Source organism: Microtus oregoni, unplaced genomic scaffold (genome assembly GCF_018167655.1).
Source record: "Microtus oregoni isolate MIOR12 unplaced genomic scaffold, Mior012 000008F_ref0000371, whole genome shotgun sequence".
NCBI lineage: Eukaryota > Metazoa > Chordata > Mammalia > Rodentia > Cricetidae > Microtus > Microtus oregoni.
This window is the reverse complement of record NW_024543067.1, coordinates 11,566,556-11,573,696: the sequence shown is the minus strand read 5'-3', so window position 1 is coordinate 11,573,696 and position 7,141 is coordinate 11,566,556.

The window sequence follows — 7,141 nt, the reverse complement described above, 5'->3', positions numbered from 1 at the left end:
GGACCGTTGCTTCTAATAATGTTCCAGAACTCTCGTCATCTCAGAGATCCTGCAACAACTGAAAATCAGCTCTATCCCCCAACCCCTGAACACATGCTCAGTCCCAAGCACTTTTTCCAGTTTTTGTTTGAATATATTTGTCCACTCTGCTTAGCTCAAATAAATGGAATCAACCTGTTGTCCTCGTGTCTTATTTTACTTTGCATTGGTACTTGGTGCCCCCCCCCCCTACTGTCATGTCTAGTTTTTATGTGCATTTGACATGGGCTGGAGACATTGGGGAAGAAGTGCCTCAGCTGAGAAAATGTCCCCACCAAATTGGCCTATGGGAAAGCCTGTGTGTTATTTTCATAGTGATTGATGTGGGTGGCCCATCCCACAGGAAGTGGTGCCCCCTCTGGTTGGGTGGTCCCTAATGGTGTCAGAGAGCAGGAGCAAGCCAGTAAGCAGGCTTCTGCTTCAGTTCCTGACTCCAGGTTCCTAGCCAGCTTGAGTACCTGCCCTGATCTCCCTCAGTGATAGAACACAAGGTGTAAGATGAAGTAAACACTTTCTTGCCCAAGCTGCTTTTGGTTATGGTGTTTTATCAAAGCATTAAAAACCCTAATATACCTTAAAAACAGCTTCCTAGTCTACAAATTTAATTGACACCAACATCAAGATGTGAATACAGATCTCACCATGTGATGGCTCCTTCCCTTTATACTACCCCTACTTCAGATGCCAGACACAATTGTGGTCCCCCATGTACCCTTTTGTCTGTGCAATAACTCACTTAAAGGTTTTCACAACTTTCCTAGAGCAGCTCACAGAACTCAGGAAGTGGCTATATTGATTTCATTATAAAGGAAGCCATGCTGGAAATCAAGATGGAAGAGTACACTGAGAATTGGGTTGCAGAGCCTACAAGTCCTCTCGGTGTTCTAGCTGTCCAGTACACCCCTGTCCACACCAGTCTGGATCCCCCAGACTTCATGATGGAGTTACTGAGCTACAGGCTATACATGATTGAAATCTCCTTACAACCCTGTCCGTCTGCTGAGGTCGGGATGGATGAAAAGTACTTACTCTCATGATTGTCCTTTTCAATCTTCCTGGAGCTCGGTATGGATCCTCTGCTATGAGTTGGCTCATTACAGGCAAGAGGTATTTCTGTTTAGGAAATTCTTAGTGCTTTGAAAGTTCTGAGTTAGGTGTGGGGGTGCATACCTGTAATCCCAGGACCTAAGAGGTTGAGGCAAAATGAAAACGAAATGAGGCGAGCCTAGTTTACATTAGGCTCTGTCCCCCAAATTGAAAATACACACACATATCAAACTAACAAAGATTATATACGTATGTTTATATATTTATATGTGTGTATGTGTAAATATATAGATATGTAAGTGTATTTCCTGTAACATCAAAATGTTTTCATGTCTCATCCATGTTATGGCATGTTAAATTTTTCCTGTCTTATGGCTTAAATATCCATTGTCTGTGTATCCTATATCTTATTCATCTGTTGGTATACATTTGGACTGTTTTAGCCTGTCAGTGACTGAATACTATGTGTGAATGTTGCTATACAGGCTTGATTCTCTACCTTTAATTCATTTAGGCTAATACTGTTCCTAGAACAATAGTGACACGATGTCATGGGAATGAAAGTACTTAGCAGAGGATGGAGGATACGACTCAGTGGTAGATGACTTGTCTAGCATGTACAAGGCACAGTCTACAGTAGCAGGAGGGTGCTATGCTAGCTTGAATGAGAAAGGCTCCCACAGCTTCACATATTGGAACGCTTGGTTCCCATTTGGTGGAACTGTTTGGGAAGGATTGGAAGGTGTGTAAACTTGGTGGAGGAGGTATGTTACTGGGGGGACTCTGAGGTTTCACAAGGCCACACCAGTCCCAGTTAGCTCTCTCTACCTCCTGCTCGGAGATGGAGATGTGAACTCGCCACTCCTTCTCTGTTGGTATGTCAACATACCTGTCTACCGCCGTGCTCCCCAACATGACAGTCGTGCACACATCACCGTGCCTAACTTTCATTGTTGGCTCTTAGGAATCACATTCTGGTCCTTGTGCTTTTGTGACACGCAGTTTATCAACTGATCTGTCTCCTTGCCTCAGTTTTCTTTTTTTCCCCCTTTTCCACCGTTTTAATGAAACACCATGATAAAGGCACAGCGCTTAAATTGGGGCTCACGGTTCCCCGAAAGAAGATGGATGCTCAAAGAAAAACCTCCACCTGGAACTTGCTTTGAATGTGGCAGCGCCAGCCACTGAGCAAAAACTGACTTTAACCTTAACTGCTGCAGAGACCCCCTTTAGCTTGTGGACACCAGAATGCTAAGGAACGGATTGCTTGGAGTTGCCTAGACAAAGGTAGGCTGGTCTCCCACACGTTCCCAGTCCGCAAGAAGTCTGTTGAACCTTCTGGGCCCCGGTAGGCAGAGACCTTTCAGCTGAAGATTGATGTGGCCCCAAGACCTCTGTCCTCAAAGACTATGGAGAACCCTGGGGTAGCTGTCTAGGTAGCCAGCAAGTAAGTCTCTGTCATTTTCATCGCTAACTCAGGTGAAATTTATCTTAGAACTCTGAAGCTGTTTGAGGACTAGGCTAGAGGTAGCTTTGTCAGTTTCACAGCAGCAAGCAAGGCTTTAGCTTCCTTCTCAGTTCTCTGTAAGATTCAGGTCACAGGCCCCACTCTCCTAGAACTATTGAAACAGTTTACTTCATTACCAGACTCAGAAAAGAGATAAACTCACACAACAAATTTCAGTGCAACTTCTTACCAATCCCTTGCTTTGCAGTGAATGTTCTCAGTGGTCAGCCTCCTGTATCTCCTGGTGAATTAGAAGGCACTTTAAGGTGGTTTATGTGAAGATAGGAAAACTTACTTGGTGATAAGGAGAAAGTGATTTGAGATGTATATAAAAGAATGAAACGTACTTCAGATTCCTCTTTCTCGCTGTCTATAACTTAAACACTGACCGATAGAATTCTGCTAGGCTGTTAATTTAGCTCTGAGAGTACTACCCGCTATACCATACCACTGTATTATCACAGCCACAAGCTCAGGATCTCAAATTCCCTTTGGTTGCTTTTTAATGTGTCTAAAACGTATCTCTTTTTGTAAACCTAGAAATCCTTGAAGGTCCAGGGAATCAACTTGGATCCACCCTAACAAGTCAGATTCCCTGGTCTTGGGACTCCCCTCCCTCAATTACCAGGACCTAAAAATGTTTCCCCTAAACTTAACTTTATCCTCTGCTCTGCCAGCATCTTGCCAGGCCCAAGAGGCATCGGACTGTTTAATAGAGCCCGGATAGCAGTGCAGCAACAAGCTACCCCAGGAAGTGTCCAGCATCCCAGTTTTCTCAGGTCCCACAGGTCAGCAGGAAGCAGTTTCAAGAGGGAGATGCTTAGGGTCAGCCAGCCAGGCAGGCAGCTACCAGCTAGCCAGACACGGAGTAGGACATACAGAATGAAATAAAGGTAAAAAACCCCCAAGGCAAAACATAGACAAAGAGAAACAGGTTAAATTAAGTTATAAGAACTAGCAAGAAACAAGCCTGAGCTAAGGCAGAGCATGTGTAACTAATGATAAGTCTGTGTATGATTTGAAAACTGGTTGGTGGCCCAAAAGAAGTCTGCTACAGTAGCTGCTATCACAAAGGACTCTACCAGAACTACAGTCTTTCATAAAAACCACTGCAACTGTACACACACACACACACACACACACGCACGCACGCACACACGCACACACGCACACACCCCACGCCTAGAAACTATCATTCAACTTTAGACTGATTCTACTCTTATTACTAATTCTTGCAGCCAAGGATTATTATTTAAAAACTTCATGTGCAGCTCTTCTCATTTTTGTCTTTAAAGTTTTTCTTTTGCCTCAGCTTCCTTGACTATGCATAGACTCTATTGAGGAGTGTGTTCGTATTGCAAGTCTAGTCAATTCTCAAACCAATATCATGCTTCTGGGAATCTCGCCGATTATTATTTAGAACGACAGAATAGATATGAACTCTTATATCTTTCATATTGCACAAATTGACGACTTGCAGATATCATGCTGCCTTGTGGTGCTGGGGCTATTTCGACATTCCGGGTGGCTTTATGGTTTTATTTTAGATGCTAGTTCAGTATCTGTGATGCATTTCTTCAGCATTTGCATCCCGTTTAGATGCTAGTTCAGTGTTGGGAGCAGTGAGACCCCAGATCCTGAATTTCTTGTAAGCAACTTGTTTCCCCCTGATCTGAGTGCCTACAGCTGCTCTGAGCACGAGACCTTCAGGAGTTCCTGATGGCAGGAGAGTGGTTTCTGGTGGGTTTGGCGGGGGCGTGGCTATCTCTATATAAGCTGCCCCTGAACGTACTAAAGGGGGCATTCTTGGGGAATTCAAGGATGACTCGTGTCTCTGTTTCTCTCTCTCTCTCTTTTTCTCTGTGTCGGTCTGTCTCTGCGTCTGTATTCTCAACCTCCAGTCCCTTGCCCAAATCTCGCGAACTGGGGTCTAGCGCACCAAAAGCAGACACGAGGCAATTGGAGGTCCACACCGAGATATTGGCAACTGGAGGTCCCAGCCGAGATATCGGGAACTAGGGAATGCTGAGAGGTCACTCTCAGAAGGTGAGGGTGGATTGGGGTATGTGTTAATCCTAACATCCTTCACTCGGTTTGGCAGCAAGTGGAAGTCAACAGAGAAAGAGGGGTAAACGAACAGGGTTGTCCCCGGCTGGAGGGGACGTATGTATTGGGAAAAGATTGAATGTATATAGCTTAAAAAGATAAATGTGTACAGATGTATGATATGTTGATCGTGTTGTCTTTTGTGTTCTGGACTGGAGAAAGAAATTTGATTCTAGGAACTGCTAAGAAAAAGGTATCTTGACTTTAAAATATGGGCTTAAGAATTTGATGTTTTTGAAAGGAGGTTCTGTTTTTGTCTTCACAGATGATGAAAGCCTAAGGATTTATTCGATATTCATGTGGTTTGAATCCCCGAGACCTCTTGAAATGTTGCAGTGGAGTGTGAGTGGCTCCAAGGCCGAGTGGCTCCAGGCGGCAGGCACTGAGGGGCTGCGAGGTGTGCAAACCCTGGGACCTGTCTCGAGGACCAACGAGGCAAGAACGCTAGGCCTGCTTCCAGCGCGGGCCTCAGGGCGCAGAAGCGCAGCACGATGGCAACAAAGCCTTTTGGCCTCCCGTTGGCCTGGACCTCTGTCCGGGGCATCCGGCCGGGATGGGATCCGCCCAACCCCGAAGGGGTTTGGCCCGCCGCTCCACCCTGCGGCACCTCCACCTTCCAGCTGCCTCTCCCTCTTCGCGTCTGAGTGGAACGTCTGAGTAAATTGCAGTAAATACCCTTAAGAATGCAGCGTCCCCGCTCAGCAGGCAGTAGCCAGATTGACGAAGCCCAAATTCCCTAAAAGATTAAGTAGGGCCCCTTCAGTGGTTCCAGAGCAGCAAGCCTGCTTCCCTGAGTTCCGCTCCACTCAGGCACCAGTTTGGACCCAGAACGAAAGCAGCTGGGGCAGAAGGCAGCTGGAACAGAGCTTTGCTAGGTGGCTGTGGTGGAAGGCACATTGCCTCAGCCCAGTCAGTGCCTAGCCCGGCGGATGCCACAGCAGTGCCAAGAGTATCAGCAAACGCAATGACACGTGCTGGAGCTGAGACAAGCTGGAGCACAGACCCCACTGGGCTGCCCGAGAACACAGCAGAGGGGCAAGGAGAAGGCAGTGGCAGTTCCAGGCTCTGCATGCCAAAAGAGTCAGTGGCAGAGCATGGATTTATGGATTATTCCATTTGTATGACATCTGTTAATACCGCTAATGCCTCTCACGTGGTGAAACAACTCAATGGTTACTTGAATAGCCCTTGGAGTGTTACAATTAGCAATCCAGATTATAACTGTTTAGCCAAAGGGGATGGTTGAATACCATAGCTCAAATGGGAGGCTGGGTCCAGTGGTGATTGGAGACCCTGCTGCTGGCAATCTTAACGCCTGTTGCCATGGGCATTCATATACTGTACAAACTATGAAGACGACTCTGCAGACAGGCATTCTACAGAAGAGGGCCTCCCAAAGACGTGGTAAGGGTTTACTCTTCTGAGATGACCTAAGACAGGAGGGTCTTCTGTTTTATAAAAAATTTAGGGGGTATGGCACCTGAGGTATGTTATTTAGGGGACTGCTGAAGGAGCAGTGGTTTCTGACTGCTCCTGGGGTCATGACAAAGCCACTCCTAAAAGTCCCAAGTCTGATATGGTCACATACCTCTGTTCACTTGAGGGGAAAAGGGTGTGTGGGAGATAGTATGAGGAACCAACAGTCTTACAGGCTTAAGTTGCTCTCTTGTGTTCCCTAAAAGCCACTATTCTCCTGAGGAGGTGCTGTCACTCTCTCCTGAGTACAGGTTCAATAGAGTGCTGGCCTAGTGAATCTAGGTGCAGTAGAGACCAAAAGGCTGTGTGGTCAGGAGGGTCTTCTGCTTTATAAAAAATTTAGGGGGGGGGGGAGATATGTTGGGAGTAGTGAGACTCCAGATCCTGAATTTCTTGTAAGCGACTTGTTTTCCCTTGATCGGAGTGCCTACAGCTGCTCTGAGCACGAGACCTTCAGGAGTTCCTGATGGCAGGAGAGTGGTTTCTGGTGGGTTTGGCTGGGGCATGGCTATATAAGCTGCCCCTGGACACAATAAAGGGGGCATTCTTGGGGCTTTTGTATCAGTGTTAAAAAGGTCTGTGTGTGTCGGTCTGTCTCTGTATTCTCAACCTCCAGCCCCTTGCCCGAAGCTCGCGAAGTGGGGTCTAGCGCACCTAATGCAGACACGGGGGCACGGTGCGCGGCAATTGGAGGTCCACACAGAGATATCGGAAGTTCAGTATCTGTGTTGCATTTTTTTCAGCATTTGCATCCCGTTTAGATGCTAGTTCAGTATCTGTGTTGCATTTTTTTCAGCATTTGCATCCTGTTTAGTTCTCGGGCGGGGCTTTGTGAGTGACATCACCGGCTTCCTCAGTGTGTTTGAGCCACAGGCTGGGGTCATCCGGACTGCTGTGTGGCAACTGCTGTCAGATGAGCAGGCCCCACGAGGCAGAAGCTGCTCCTGCATCATGTCAACCAGTACA